Here is a 15,666-nt window from a genome sequence, read left to right as displayed (position 1 = left end):
AGCGTAAAGTTTGATGCTGAAATCAGTTTTTCTAAACTGGAAATAATAATAATTTAAAAAATCAATAATTAACACTTTTAGAAAATCCTTCTCATAGTGGATCCCCATGGTTATAATGTATTTTAAGTTATTTATTTATTTAGTCAGGAGCCAATGTCTAATGACCCCCCAAGGTCTGTGTGGATCTCTTTTCCTCAAGTATAGTATCCCAAATAAGTATTTGCACATTTCTTTCAGTAAGGACACTTCTACAGATATACTTGGGATGTTATATCAAAGGCCCTTCATGAAGGATGTCCATTCATACCTTAATTTGAGACGTGGGTCTTAGATTTGGGGAAGGGCCATGATTATTTAAAATGGTGACATAAACAAGCCTTTCTTTAAGTCAGAGTGGTTTTCTGTTTCACCTATGAAGCAGGACCTTAGCGGGCTGCGTATATATGCAGCTCCTGGGAATGTTATGCTCATCATCATCAACAAATCTCTCTGAGTACCATATGCAGATTACTAGGTAGATTTTGTTGATTATTATAGGTAACATACCCAATTTGCTCTAGCCAGTTAAATGCCATGTCTGACCCATCTCAGAATCCTCCTTGCTCCAGCAGAATTAGAGACGCTATTTTACTTAAGGAGTCCTCCCACCTCTCAGCTATATGGCAGTGCATCTCTTACAAGTGGAGATCTCAGGGTACCATGAAGAGAATAAGCTGGACTCTCTAACAGAATATAAGCTCATGATGATCAAGCATTATAAATCCTTGTATTTCATCTATTATATAACTCTAGATGAAATAGATGAATTTCCTTAGTTTTTTTTTTTTTTTGCTTCTTTAATTGGGCTACCATTGAATCACAGTTTCTTTCATTCAGAACCCACAACATAAAATTCAGAATCTCTAACAAGTTCATTGGTTATCAGTAAATTTAGCCATATCCTTGGTTGAGAATCCTAGAAATCCATTCCCACATCCATTACTGAAATTTTTACCAGTAAAATTTAGTGAACTCTGAAAGTTTTGTGTATATATGCTTTTTTTTTTCTAGTTTTAAATTTGTAATTTGTCTTTAAGATCATGCTGATATTTTCCTCCAACTGTAATATAAGCCATGTAAAAATAAGACCTTTTTCCTATTCATTGCTGTGTGGAGGCAGAATTTAATAAATATTGAATGAATAAAATAATAGATGAGTATTTTGATTCATAGATCTGGAAGTAATGAAAGGGGTAGAATAAGAGGAGAATTGACTCCTCGTACAGTTACAACACGGTAGGAGAGGGACATTGCAATGTATTAGCACTCTATATGATTTATATGCTGAATTCTTTTTGTGTGGAATCCTAGTTGACATCCAGAATGTGCATAATAAAGCTTTTCTTATTAGTATAGATTGCTCAGCCGTTGTATTTATTAGTTTTACTCTCCATGACTTTTGTTCTCTGTGGGAAGTAGATTAAACAATAATTTTCTTTAAATGCAGCAGTATAAGTAAATAAATACAATATTGGCATTCAGAGATGATGTATTCTCAAGCAAGAGCCTTTTTGTTGAGCATCTCCTTAAACAAGTCTTCTGACATATATGCCAAGATATAAGCAGCATACATTGAACAATTTCTTTGGATTATATATTAAAATACTCCTTTTAGCTCTTTCTGCCGCCCTGTAAGATTCTGCATTTTTTCCCAAAGCTAAAATCTGCAGGACGTAAACTTTGACCTCATTTAGTCAATTGTTACATATTTTAACTTGAAACTTTTTAGATGAAAGAAATTGCAAAGTTTCTACATTTCCTCATAGTTCTTCTACTAAATTAAATTAAAATGGAACTGTAAAGAATAATTTTTCATTGCCTTTTTTCTATAAAATAAAAGCCTACACTGTTGAGCTGGGAAAACCAACTAACCAACCAACCAGACTTAGGTCATTCTCATATACCATCGTTTGCTTGTCCTAACTATTTAGTGATAAAAAGAATCAATCTTTAATTTTACTTCATCTGAAACCAAAAAAGCAAAGTGTTCTGGTTCCCTATACTACCATTCTTATGTAAATAAATATGAAAACTTCAATTGTAAATTATGCAGTGTTTCCCCCTGAAGCCTCTTTCTGGAAACTCCCTGTTGAGAAGATGATAGATAAGGCCTTCAAAAGTATCAGTCTCAATGAAATTCCTTTTCCAATCTGGACAGTCTTGCCTCTGATTTCTCCTTGCCTAAATTGCTTTTAATTGCATTCCTGTTTGCTTTTTGTCTCATCTTCTGAATTAAATTTAGCATTAATATGATATGTCCCAACAAGCTAAGTAGCTTTATTACTTTTCCAACCTAGATATTTTTCTTAGTAGAGGTATTTTAATAGCCCATATTTCTTCCTACCTTCATCCCCATCAATGAACTTTTCAAACCTGGCTTAAATATGTAAAACAGAATACTATATGAACATTCAGAAAAGTTTCCTACATTAGCTAAAACTGGCAATAAAATAAAAGAAATGCTTCTCAAAATTGATGCTGCCTGAAAAATAGAAAAAAAAAAGATGATTTCAACATACGAAAAAGCAGTAAATTTAAAATATTCAGCACTAATTAGCTCAAGCTTTTGGGGGGGAAGAAAAGTGGCATTTTAGTTTTCTACTGCTGTGTAATAAAGTACTACATGTTTAGCTTTGTAAAATAACACTTCACGGCTCTGTAAGTCAGAAGTATGACATGATAGAGCGAAGTCTTTTTCAGAGTATCACAGAGCTAACCTCATGATATTATAGGACTGATTCCTTGTGTAGAGGCTCTATAGGAAAGTCTGCCTTCAAGTTCTTGTTGTTGGCAGAATTCATTTGCTTCCATTTCTAAGGCAGAGGTCCATGTTTCCCTGCTGGCTGTCATCCAAGGACTGCTTTCAGCTCCTAGAGATGTCCCACATTCATTCTTTGCTATGTGGTCCCCTCTGTCTTCAAGTCAGCAACCACATGTTGAATTCTTAGACTTTAAATCTCTGACTTCCTCCATCTCTGTCCTTAGGACACAGATTTAAAAGCCTAGGGTGAAACAGACGATGTCTACCTGGATAATCTTACTATCTTAAGAGGAACTGATTGGGAACTTAATTACATCTGCAGAACCTCCTTTGACATATAATGTGACATAACTATGGGAATGATATCTGCTAGTAATCCCAGGTTCCACCCATACTCAAGGAGAAGTTATACAAGATTGAGTCATTGGAAGTCATATTAGAATTCTGCCAACCACGGGGTGCAATACATGAATTTGAAGAAGCCTCCTAAAATTTTTCCCTTTTAGATTTTTTTAAGAGATATCAAAGTGATTAATTAATAAAAGCATTGTTGGATAATACAGAAATTTACAAGGCTATTGACTACTAAAGTGAAATTTAATTTCATTTTTATGGTTTTTTTTTTTTTTTTTGGCTTTTTGTCCTTTTTTTGGGGGGGGGCCGCACCTGAGGCATATGGAGTTTCCCAGGCTAGGGGTCTAATGGGAGCTGTAGCCGCCAGTCTACACCACAGCCACAGCAATGCCAGATCCAAGCTGCATCTGCGATCTATACCACAGCTCATGGCAATGCCAGATCCTTAATGCACTGAGCAAGGCCAGGGATTGAACTCTCAACCTCATTGTTCCTAAGCAGATTTGTATCTGCTGTGCCGTGACAGGAACTCCTTTTTTTTTTTTTTTTTTTTCTTTTGTCTTTTTAGGGCCCTGCCCGTGGCATATGGAGGTCCCCAGGCTGGGGGTTAAGCTGCAGCTGCCAGCCTATACCACAGCCACAGCAGTGGTGGATCTGAGTTGCATCTGTGACCTACACCACAGCTCACAGCAACGCCAGATCCTTAACCCACTGAACAAGGCCAGGGATTAAACCTGTTCCCTCATGGATGCTACTTAGGTTCATTAACCACAGAACCACAAAAATCAAATTCATAAAAATATGATGTGTAACTAATATGGATTTCAAGAATCAACTTGTTTTTATTTTATTACCTATTTCAATTTTTTAATTTTATCTATCTTTATTTTAAAATTTAATTGTATGGGTTTTTTTTAATATAAAATGTCCAGAATAAGCAAAGTCCATTGAGAGAGAAAACAGATTATTGGAATGTCAGGGACTGGGAGGAAGGCATATGGGAGTAACTGCTAATGGGTACAGAATTTCCTTTTTTTTTTTTTTTTTAAGTGGTGTAAACGGATGTTAAGACCTCTTCTGTTATTTCATTACTGGAAGTTTCTCCATTTATGTTTGCAAATATTATCTTTATGTATTTAGGTGTTCCTGTGTTGGGTGCATATATATTTAGAGTAGCAACATATCTTCTTCTGGGATTGATCCCTTCCTTATTAAGCATTGTCATTCTTTGTCTCTTGTTACAGTCTTGGTTTTAAAGTCTCTTTTGTCTGATATAGTATTACTTCCTCAGTTTTCTTTTTGTTTCCATTTGCATGGAATATCTTTTTCCATTCCCCTTCTTTCAGTCTGAGTGTGTCTTTAAATCCAAAGTGAGTCTATTATAGTCAGTACATATATGGGTCTTGTTTTGAATCCATTTGTCCAGTCTATGTCTTTTGATTGGAGCATTTTTTTCCACTTACATTTAAATTAAGCATTGATGATACATTGCCATTTTGTCATTGTTTTTAAGGGGTTTATTTTTGTTCTTGTTTCTTTTTCCTTCTTTTTCTCTTTCCTTGTAATCTGAGGACTATCTTTAGTGCTATGTTTGGATTCCTTTCTCTTTTTTGAATGTGTATCACAGGTTTTTGGTTTTTAGTTACAATGAAGTTTGAATATAACAATATATATATTAAATGTTGTTAAACCCCTATCCATATTTAATGTTCTGACATCATATTTCACATATTTTTGTATATCCTTTAACTACTTTTTGTAGATATAGATGATTTTACTACATTTGTCTTTTAATCTTCCTACCAGCTTTCTAAGTGGTTGTTCTACTACTTTTACTGCATGTATGCCTTTACCAATATTTTTTCCTTTTGTAATTTTCGTATTTCTATGGTCTTTTCTTTTCAACTTAAATATACCCTTTATCATTTCTGGTAAGGTCAATTTAGTGGTGCTAAACTCTTTTAGCTTTTGCTTATCTGTAAAAACCCTTTATTTCTCCTTCAAATGAATTATAGCTTTGCTGGGTAGAGTATCCTTGGTTGTAGTTTTGTTTTGTTTTGTTTTCCTTTTATCATTTTGAATATATCATGTGGCCCCTACTGGGCTACAAAGTTTCTGCTGAAAAGTCAGGTGGTTGCCTAATGGGAGTTCCCTTGTATTTAACTAGTCACTTTTTTCTTTCTGCTTTTAAGACTGTTTTAAATTTGCCATTTTAATTATGATGTGTCTTGGAGTTCCTGTCGTGGTTCATCAGTTAACAAACTCGACTAGTATTTATGAGGGAGCAGGTTCCATCTCTGGCCTTACTCACTGGGTTAAGGATCCAGTGTTGCCATGAGCTATGGTGTAGGTCACCGATACAACTTGGATCCCTCATTGCTATGGCTGTGGCATAGGCCAGCAGCTACAGCTCTAATCAACCCCTATCCTGGGAACCTCTGTATGCTGTGGGTGTGGTCCTAAAAAAAAAAGAAAAAGAAAATTATAATGTGTCTTGAAGTGGACCTCTTTGGGTTCATCTTGTTTGGGACTCTATATGCTGCCTGAACCTGGATGTCTGTTTCCTTTTCCAGGTTAAGGAAATTTTATTGTTTTTCAAATAATTTCTCTGCTGTTTTCTCTCTCTCTTTTCCTTCTGGGATCCCCTGTAGTGTGAATGTTAGTACACTTGATGTTGCGCCAGAGATCTCTTAAACTGTCCTCATTTTTCTGTTATTTCCCGTTCAGCTTCATTGATTTCTGTTACTGGGTCTTCTAGTTTGCTTATCCATTCCTCTGTATCATCCAATCAACTGTTCATTCTTTCTAGTGTATTTTTTATTTTAGTTATTGTATTCTTCAGCTCCATTTGTTTCTTCTTTATATTTTCTAGCTCTTTATTAAACTTCATTGTGTTCACGTTTTCTTATCCCAAGTTTGTTGAGCATCTTTAAGATAAGTCCCCTGAACTCTTTATCAGTAGATTGCTTATCTCCACTTCACTTAGTTCTTCTTCTGGGGTTTTATCTTGTTCCTTTATTTGGAACATAGGTCTCTATCACCTCATTTTGCTAATTCACTGTGGTTTTTACATGTATTAGGTAGGTTGGTTATTTACATTTTCCAATCTTTGAAAAGTGGCCTTATATTGGAGACATCCTGCGGAGCCCAGCAACCACTCCTCTCTGGACCTCAGAGCTATATGCTCTAGGGGATCCCTCTGTGGGCCACATGAGCCCTTCTGCAGCAGGGGGAGTTAAGTACTGTGGGTGTGCTGGTAGGCAAGGGGGGCTCCCAGGCCAGTTGGCTGCCAGACCTTGTCATGTGCAGTGGTTATCACCCCACTTGTGGGTATAGCCAGGTCCTAGTACACTAGCTGTGCATCAGGGGGTGGGGGCAAGGCTGATTCTGGCCCACTGATGGGTAGGGCTGGGTCCCCAGGCAACTGCCTGTGATGTCCGGGGTGGGAGACTGGGGCTGGTGTTGGCCTGCTGGAAGAATCAACTTTGAATTTTTTTTAGAAAATGTTTTCTATATATTTAAATCATTCTAGCTTTAGCAGTCTCATATAGAAATAAAGACCTTGACAACTAGAGAGCTAATGCATATGACAGAATTTTCAGCACCTTGTCATTTGCTGCCATCTCTGCTACCACCTCTGCACTTGAGGGAATTAGCTATCTGAAGAAGGGTCAAAGGGCTTGAAGTGGTGTTGGATCTTGCCTGTGAATTGACACCATCTTATTTCAATGCTAAATGTGCTGGAAAAGAGTAAATAGCCAGAGTAGTTGGCATTTCAAAGTAATAAATTTTAAAAAGAAAGCAGTACATGATAAGTGCAATTATGTTAATAAAGATGCATAACCACATTACTCTAGCACTGTAAGATTTACTTGAAAGAATAAGAAAATAATTTCACATAAATTAGAAATATTTCCACATAAATTTCTAATTTTATTTTGTAGAAATTATTCTGCCAATTACATTTTACATTTTTTTCATTTTTACAATTTCGTAAGAAGATATTCAAGTCCTTTTAAATCACATTTTTTATGTGAATATTTTGGATTCTATTTCCAAATTAATTGTAAATACTATGTTTTGAGAATGTGATATCAAACCAAAATTCCTCATTTAACTAAAATAGTATAGACATTTCATTAGGGAAGTGCTATTAGAGAAGTAAAGCTAAAATGAATAATATTCATTATGCATCTTTTACATTTCTTAGGGTGTGTCTGTAAAGAGTTGCTAATGCAAGGATTTTCATCTTATAAACTGTTAGGCATCTACAAAGCAACAAAACATGTTTATAAATAAAAGTCTGCTGAATTTAAAAACATTTTTCTCTTTTACATCAGAAATTAAATTCTTTCCTCCTCGGATTCTGTTCAGTAGTTTGGAGTGTTTGGTATTTAGTTCTTATCCAGGTACCAGATAATTGCTGCCACTGTTTGACTGTTAGTATACACCACAGACTATGCTCAAAGCATTCCTCTCCAAAGTCCTAAAAGTATTACCATTCTGATATAACAGATTAAAAAATTTGAGATTAGAAGCATTTGGCAGTTTGCCCAAAGTAGTTAGTAGCAGGAGTGGAAATTATCTGAATTCAAAACTCTTCAAATCCTCAACCTTAACCAATTAGATAGAAAACATGAAGGCCTAAAACAGAAGAAAAATTAAAATCAACTAATTTATCTTGATATGTCATCATTCTTTTTTTGGTAAAAACATTTTAGGCTTCTCAATCACCACTCCATGTGTACTACATTTTTTTTTTTTTTCAAAATATTTTGGGTTTGTTTTGTAGCTATTGTCTTGCAAAGTACGGTATATTTTAGATCTTAGGACAGAAAATTCTTTTTCTAAAGTACTCAGCGTTTCTTAAATGAAATAATTTATTGGAGTTCTCCTGTGGCGCAGTGGGTTAAGTATCTATTGTTGTCACTTCAGTGTCCTGGGTCACTGCTGTGGCATGGGTGAAGTCTTTGGCCGAAGAACTTTCATATGCCATGGGTATGGCCAAAACAATATAATTTTTTTTAAATTTTAAACCCCTTTTAATTGAAATACAGTTGATATATAATACTATATTCGTCTCAGGTGTGTAACATAGTGGTTTGACCTTTAAATACGTAACAAAATGATCACCATGATAACTCCAGCAACATACAAAGTTTGTAGAGTATAACTGAGGATATTTTTATGCTGTATATTACATCTTTATGACTTATTTATTTTATAACTGGAGGTCTATAATTCTCAATCCCATTTGCCTGTTTTAAAATTTTTATACAATTTTTTGAAGTTCACACTTCATTTACAGTTGCTGCAAAACATTGGCTATACTCCCCATGTTATGCAATACATCCTTGTAGCATATCTTACACCCAATAGTTTGTACCTCCTACTCCCCTGTCCCAGTAGAGTTATAAATATTTGAGAAGTTTTCTTTAAAATAAGATCAGCGCACTCTACAAGCAAGGGGCACAATAATTAGTCTCTATGACAGCCGGATATTATGAAAAGAAAATGGTGCAGATAAGGAGGATTTGAGAAGAGGTGGAAACAGTCTTAAGTTGTGGAAAGCCCTAGAAGAGAACCAGACTGCACTTGGGTCTCCTTGGGGGCAAGGAGAGATTGATGATGATGCAGCTCATGAGGATACTCTTCTTGGCAGTAAAATGTTTATAAAAATAATGCCATGGTAGAAAGGCTGCAAAGGAGGATTTTTAAGTTCAGGAAGTTCTTTGAAGGGAAATTTGAGATTTAGAAATTTTGAATAGTTTAATATGAGAGGAAATTATTTAAAAATCACTTTCAATATAAAAGGAGTCAATACATTTGACAAATCAATGTTGCATGAAAGTTTTTGAATGAATGGTATGTATTCCCCATTTCTATAGTGAGTTGGTACTTTGACCATGGCTATTTGGATAGCGCCAAATAGCTGACTAGTACAACCATAAAGAACCAGTATTTGACTTATGAGTCATTATTAGTACAAACTACTTTTTCTGTTGTAAAGGAAGTATGTGGTCTCCTTCTACTAAGAATGTATCTTTTATGAAAATAGTATGTATGAATTTTCGTATGTATGTTTGTCTTTCAAATTCTTATATTTTATTTTGTTTTATTTTATTTTTTGTCTTTTTGCCATTTCTTGGGCCGCTGCTGCGGCATATGGAGGTTCCCAGGCTGGGGGTCAAATCGGAGCTGTAGCCTCTGGCCTCTACCATAGCCACAGCAACGCGGGATCCAAGCCGCATCTGCAACTTACACCACAGCTCACGGCAACACCGGATCCTTAACCCACTGAGCAAGGCCAGGGATCAAACCTGCAACCTCACGATTCCTAGTCGGATTTGCCAACCACTGAGCCACGACAGCAACTCCAAATTCTTATATTTTAAATGTAGTTTTTCTTATATTATTTTTCTCATGTATAACCTTGTAATGAAAACAATAGGAAACTTAATAGGAAAAAGAATCATAAATGGTAAAATTAATTTGTATCATGTATCAGTATATAATTACCTTGTAGCTTACGTCATTTAGGAATTTAGAAGTCCAGTTTTACTGACCTCAGCTGTCAGAGTTCAGCCTCCCTCCTGGCTCGGTCATGGGCTGATCGTGATCATGTTTATGATTATTCTACCATTTTATTCCAGGGAAGATTTAAGTAACTCCATCAAGTTAACAAATTATTATCATTTATGGAGATAATATCTACATGGCTTTGTCTCCTGTATTACTTTGCTTCTCTAACTTTCTGTGACTATTAGCCTAAAGTCATCAAGAATGTGATAGATTTAACAAGGGGGTAAAATCATGGCGCCTGAGTGGTCTTCTATTTACGCTGATTTTTGTTTCCAAATGAAATGAAATACTATTAAGATTGGTTTATTGTTCTAAGTGAAAATGTACTTCTAAAATAAAGTATAGCTTTTATATTACTCAGTAGCATAAGAAGAAATTCAAAGTAACAGCTCTTTCCATGGGAGGCAAATCTGTATTTTTACACCATTCCTGTCTGAATCCGCAAGCTTTCTTTTAAGACTTGATTAATCAAGCATGTGTGCATACATTTACAGTATGCTGATGATTTTCTATGCAAAGTAAATATTTTTTAATGATAAAATATTCCTTTGTAAGTTAAATTGTAGTACCAAACTGAAATATGTGACATATGGATATATAGTTATTTTTTAGCATGTTCTGTGTGTTATAATTTGGGAGGAGGAATAGATCTCTATACAATAATGAAGCACTTTGTAAATATATCTAATATTGCAGACAGAAGTGTTAGCAAAATATCTTTGTCACTTGCCCTGCCTTTACTCACTTAATATCAGTGGATAACATAGAAATGATAACTAGAAAGTTAAGAAAACAGCATTTGGGCAATTCTTTCAAAAATTACTCTATTTGTAGAACTCAGCCATGGCAATGATGTGGAGAAATGAGTAGTGACACATATCATATATTGTTGGTAGAAATTTTTTTTTAATTTAACAACATTAAAACATTAAAAGGGTGTATGGGTTTCATTCCAATAATTTTATCTCTGAGAAATCTTTGTATTTTTGATATAATACACATAAGGAAGATCATTACAGTATTGTTTGTAACTTGTAAAAAATTGTTAGATAAAAATTATCAAAAGAGCAAATATTTTAAAAGATATCTTGTATCTATATGAGTAGGTGCCTTGCAATCTTAAAGAAGGAATTCAATATTTTGCAAGAGTTCTGAGGGAAAAGGTACACCTAGTGGCACTCAAAGAAACATTTTTCAAGTACATGTTGAGTGCCTGAATCAAAGTAAGACAGAAAAGAATACATATTATGGTCTCATTTCTTTAAAATACTGCTACTGCTTTTATTTGTGAGTGTAGAGAATAAAGACAGCAGGAATAAAGACAGCAAGCAGGAAACAGTAGTCTTCTCTGATGGAGGATTTGGGAAGAAGAGAAAGACAAATGAGGAATTTCGCTTTTCAAATTATATATTCCAATACTGTTTAACTTTTTTACAGTTAGAATGCATTCCTTTTGCAGTTTTATATATGTATTATATATATATATATATATATATATTATTTGTATGTAGTTTCTAATCATAAATGGTAAAGTTTGTAGATTTAATAGGATCGTGTGATTGATTTCATCTGGTTTTGTAACTAACTACCATATTTCAACACTAGTAATGTCCCTGAGAGGTTGTACTGTCCTCCCTCAGACACAATTTATATGAAAAACTAACTTGTCTGGTCAGTTATGCATTGCATCTTTTTTTAAGTCAAGTAGTTGTTACTGATTGATATTCCTCAAAAATCAGTTATAAGATTCAAATGAGCCATATGTATAGTTTGTCCATATTCAGGTTGCTATAGGTGTTTCAAAACCTGAAATTATAAGTATAAATAATACTTTTAAGTATATCAAAGTTACAGGTGTTTGGATAGGATTTTTAAAACATTATGAAATTGTCCTATAATGTAAGATCAAGCAATTATTTAGCGAAATATAATCAAACCTCATGAACTCAGGCTTTAGTTTTATGTTATACAATGTTTGTATTAAGTCCCTTATAAGAGACATTTCCACGATTTATTCCCTAGCATTTATCCAGAGGAAAGCACAGTACCAGGCACGTTGTAGAGTCTGAATAAATATTTCTTGACTATTTATTTTTATTCATTTTTATTTACTTTCTATAGGAAACTGCCTTTTGACATTCTTTGTATTAATGAAAACATACTTCACCAGAAAGAAAAAGCATTATGTTCAATATAATGAAAATAGAAACCCCTGACCTCCACTTGTGTTAGGATACAAGGTTATAGAAATAATGACTTAAGTTTATTCTACCCTTACCTAATCTCTCATAATTATTACTCAGAACTCAAAAATTGTTGAATACGTAGCATACCAGGACTTTTATCATCAATGCCTCACGTCTTTTTTCTCCTTATAATTTCCAAATATACATTGACTTCCCATTGTCATCCATAAAGGTCAAAATCCTTGGCCTGTCAACCAGAGTGGATTCATCGTGTGGACCTGCCAAACACCTGGTGTCACTTCACACCCATTTCATGCTAGCTGCCTTCTGCTCTGCTGCATTGCTGTAGTATTCCCCTAGGAAATAGGGTCCCAGAAAAATCAAACTTGGATCCATCCCATTCCATATGCCCCAAGAGATAAAAGATTTGTTTGGATAAGAAAATGCAGAAATTTTCCATCTGAAAAATGTATAAAGCAGCTGTTTTAATTACAGCATGCATGTATATCTTTTGTCATTGAAAAAAAAATAGTACGCTATTTTAAATTTTCTGCCAAAAGTCTTCGTCTAGGCCTGTCCCACTCTTCTCACTTGTGTTTTCTCTCTCCTTGAAGTCCATTTTCTTGATCTCTCTTACCGTATCTCAATCTACCTAGACTCTTCTTAATTTTACTCTTTGCCTGACTGTCTCTAATTCATTCTCTAGGACGTAGCCGCTGGCATAATCTCTCCCAGGGAGATTTTCCTGATATCCGCCTCCTTTGGGGTAGGTGTTCTTTCTTTATGGTCCCATATGTGCATCATAAACTTATATCTCTTATTGCATGTGCTCATTCTATTATAACCATTTATTCTTGTGCCTCTCTTTCACTGAACATGAGCTGCTTTATTGAATAAATTAATGAGTGAATAAGTGAATAGAATATTATTTCAACTTTTTACATATTCCAAATTCTTAAAAAGAACCATTTCTCAGATCTTTACATGTATATGATGTATAGTATTCATAAAATACAGTGCTAGTTGCTGAACTAAAGAATCCAACAGAATAAATTATATTCACCCATCTGGTGGAAAGCTATTAATTTACCTTTTTGTCCATTGATAAGGTCAAAAATGCCAAAAGGAAGAGTGGCATTGAACAATACTAATCACTAAGCAGTATTTATTTAATTGGCATTTAAGGCATTTTCAAAGGATGCTTGGCCAGAGAGATATATAGTAGCCTTACACTGAGCACCATCTAATTATTTTAGTCCTCATCTGTCACATTAGCACTCTCCTGTCTCATTTCCAGTGCCCCCAAAGCAGTGCAGTTGATGGATTATGGAAAACAAATCTTTGTGGAAATACTGATAATTTACTCAAGGTCAAAAAAAAAAAAAAAAAAAACCAGGCAAGAGTAATTTGTAACTACTAAACTGCTAGATGTAATGCTTTGGCTTGCTGCTCTGTAAATGGTGGGTGGGGGAATTGACAAGAGTCAAGACTCTTTAGAAAAATATGCAAATCAAAAATTTACCACCTTTCTAAATCCTTTTAATCCATCGGTTAATCTCAACAATGACCTAGTTTTCAGAACATTGAATATGCTTGGCTACCTAATCACATTATCTCACTCCTCTTCTGCAAACTTTGAAGTAGGAAAGATATAATGTATAAATGAAAACATTGATAAAGCACAGCTGCCTGTCATATTTCCAATCTCCTCAGAAAAACAAGTGATTTATAGCATGATGAGATCAAATCTTCCTCCATGGCATGCTAATGTCTATATTTTAAAACTCAGTTAGCAGAACTCATGCGATAGCCCAGACTGATGGCATTAACGTCAGATCTTTGAACAAATCTAGTTAGTGTGAAAGCAAAAGAGAAAAATGATCTCATTTTGGAAACAACGATAAAAATGATGCTGTTCAGTGAGAAATTGAGGCCATGAGGGTTTAGTATTTGAGCTTGTCTTTTATTAGCCAACTTTCTACTATAAAATACATTAAAAATTTATTTATGAAGAATATGCCTCAGAACTGTTATAAATTGAGTGCTTTGCTGAGAAAAGATTATTACATGATTATCTTGTTTCTGTCTTTACATCCAAAGTTGTTTATTGAAGGCCTACTGTGTTCATAGGATAATGCAAGGGGTATAAAAAGACTAACTACAAAGATAAGAAAGAACATATCTTGCCTTCCAGGACTGGTAAGTGGGGAATACAAGATATATAAACATACCATGTTTATATACATGAATGTTCCATGTAAACATACGCATCTTATTTAATAGATGATCTGATGGTTCATATCTTAGTTCAGGTTCCCTAGAAATAGAAGCTAGTGTCTGGATTTTTATTCAAGTAATTTATTTGGAACCTCTTTCAGGAAAAAGGTGATAGAAGCAGGATAGAGCAGGGGATAAAATGAAAGCAAGGATACAGATGGAAACTAGTTTCAGTCTGATCTCATGGGCAAATTTTGGAAAAAGATTAAACTACAGAATTGTTCCCGCTTTGAGAGAAGTAGGCAGTTTTATGGACAATATGCCAGTCAGTCCTCTGCCAAGCTCTGACTTCACAGATGTAGGAATGGGCAGCAGTGCTTCCTGGGCAAGGTATTTCCATTTGGCTGAAGGAAAATTTCTAGCGAAGGGGACAGCTGTGCATTGCCATCATTCAATTCAACAATAGGTAACAGCGTACTGGTTGTTAATGGTCAGAGATACAATTATATAATGATTTATGGGCTGCGGCCAGTGGTTTGACTGAATTATCAGGGACCTAAAAGGAACATGACTGGAAAATTGGTGACAAAGACATTTGGGGGAAAAGTATATTGATAGGCTTGTTTATATAGGCAAAGGATATGAAGATATTTGTGTCTCATATGAACATTCCTAAGAAGGAGAACTCAGTAGCAGAAGATTTTCATAACAAAGTAGATAGAATAAACTGTTCCGTGGATATCAGTCAGCTTCTTTCTGCACCTACCCTTTTCATCAGCCGATGGGCTTGTGAACAAAGGGGCCATGATGGCAGAGATGAAGCTTATGTATGGGTTCAGCAACGCAGACATCCACCCTCCAAGGCTGATCTGGCTGCGACCACTCCACTGCTTAATTCCCAGTCTGCCAGTTACAGAGGCTAACACTGCGCTCCCAGTAGGGCCCCCTTTTCTTTCATCCTTAAGGAAAGATTTGTGAATCATTATACGTTGGAAGAGAAAAAGAAGACAAAAAATAAATGCGATATTAAATCCTGAACTGGATCCTGAAAGAGTAGCAGAAGGAATATAAGGAGAAAATCTGGTGCAATCCAAATAAGGTTCATAGTTTAAATGAATAGTATTCTACCAGTGTTAATTTTCTGATTTTGATAATTGTACAGTGGTTATATAAGTTATCAGAGGAATAAGACTGTAAGATATATGCGAATTCCCTGTAATATTATTGCTTTTGCAACTTGTTATAAATCTAAAAGGATTTCAAGATAAGTAAAAAATAATAAAAAAATGTAAGTAGATTAAATACTTACAATTTTTCTCCAAATTGGATAAAAGAACCAAACCCAACTATATGCTTCTTACCATAAACATATTTTAAATACACCATACAGGTATGTTAAAATTAAAACAATACAGCAATAAGCATAAGAGAGCTAGTGTAGCTAAATTAATATTAGACAAAAAATATGGCAAGGAATATTACCAGAGATAAAAATGTATATTTCGTAATGATAAAAGGGTAAATTAG

At 34.7% G+C, this 15,666-nt stretch overlaps 1 long non-coding RNA gene across 7 annotated transcripts in view; it reads left to right on the top strand.

Moving 5' to 3' along the window:
* Nucleotides 1-15,666, top strand: part of LOC146403579 (uncharacterized) — a 408,191-nt gene that overhangs the window by 47,906 nt on the left and 344,619 nt on the right. The window contains exons 2-3 of one of the 7 annotated variants that reach the window (XR_014804476.1): nucleotides 12,629-12,688; nucleotides 14,023-14,121. The exons of 5 other annotated variants lie outside the window; for them this stretch is intronic. This is a non-coding gene — a long non-coding RNA (uncharacterized LOC146403579). The remainder of the gene's footprint in view (nucleotides 1-12,628; nucleotides 12,689-14,022; nucleotides 14,122-15,666) is intronic. One more of the 7 variants, XR_014804458.1, reaches the window with a different exon arrangement.

The sequence above is a fragment of the Sus scrofa genome, chromosome 5 (assembly GCF_054392235.1).
Source record: "Sus scrofa isolate SSC_HxYL_T2T_F1_AM1 chromosome 5, Sscrofa_HxYL_maternal_Yorkshire_Landrace_v2.0, whole genome shotgun sequence".
Taxonomy (NCBI): domain Eukaryota; kingdom Metazoa; phylum Chordata; class Mammalia; order Artiodactyla; family Suidae; genus Sus; species Sus scrofa.
The sequence above is the reverse complement of the archived record's forward strand: the minus strand, read 5'-3'. Positions and strand labels throughout refer to the sequence as shown.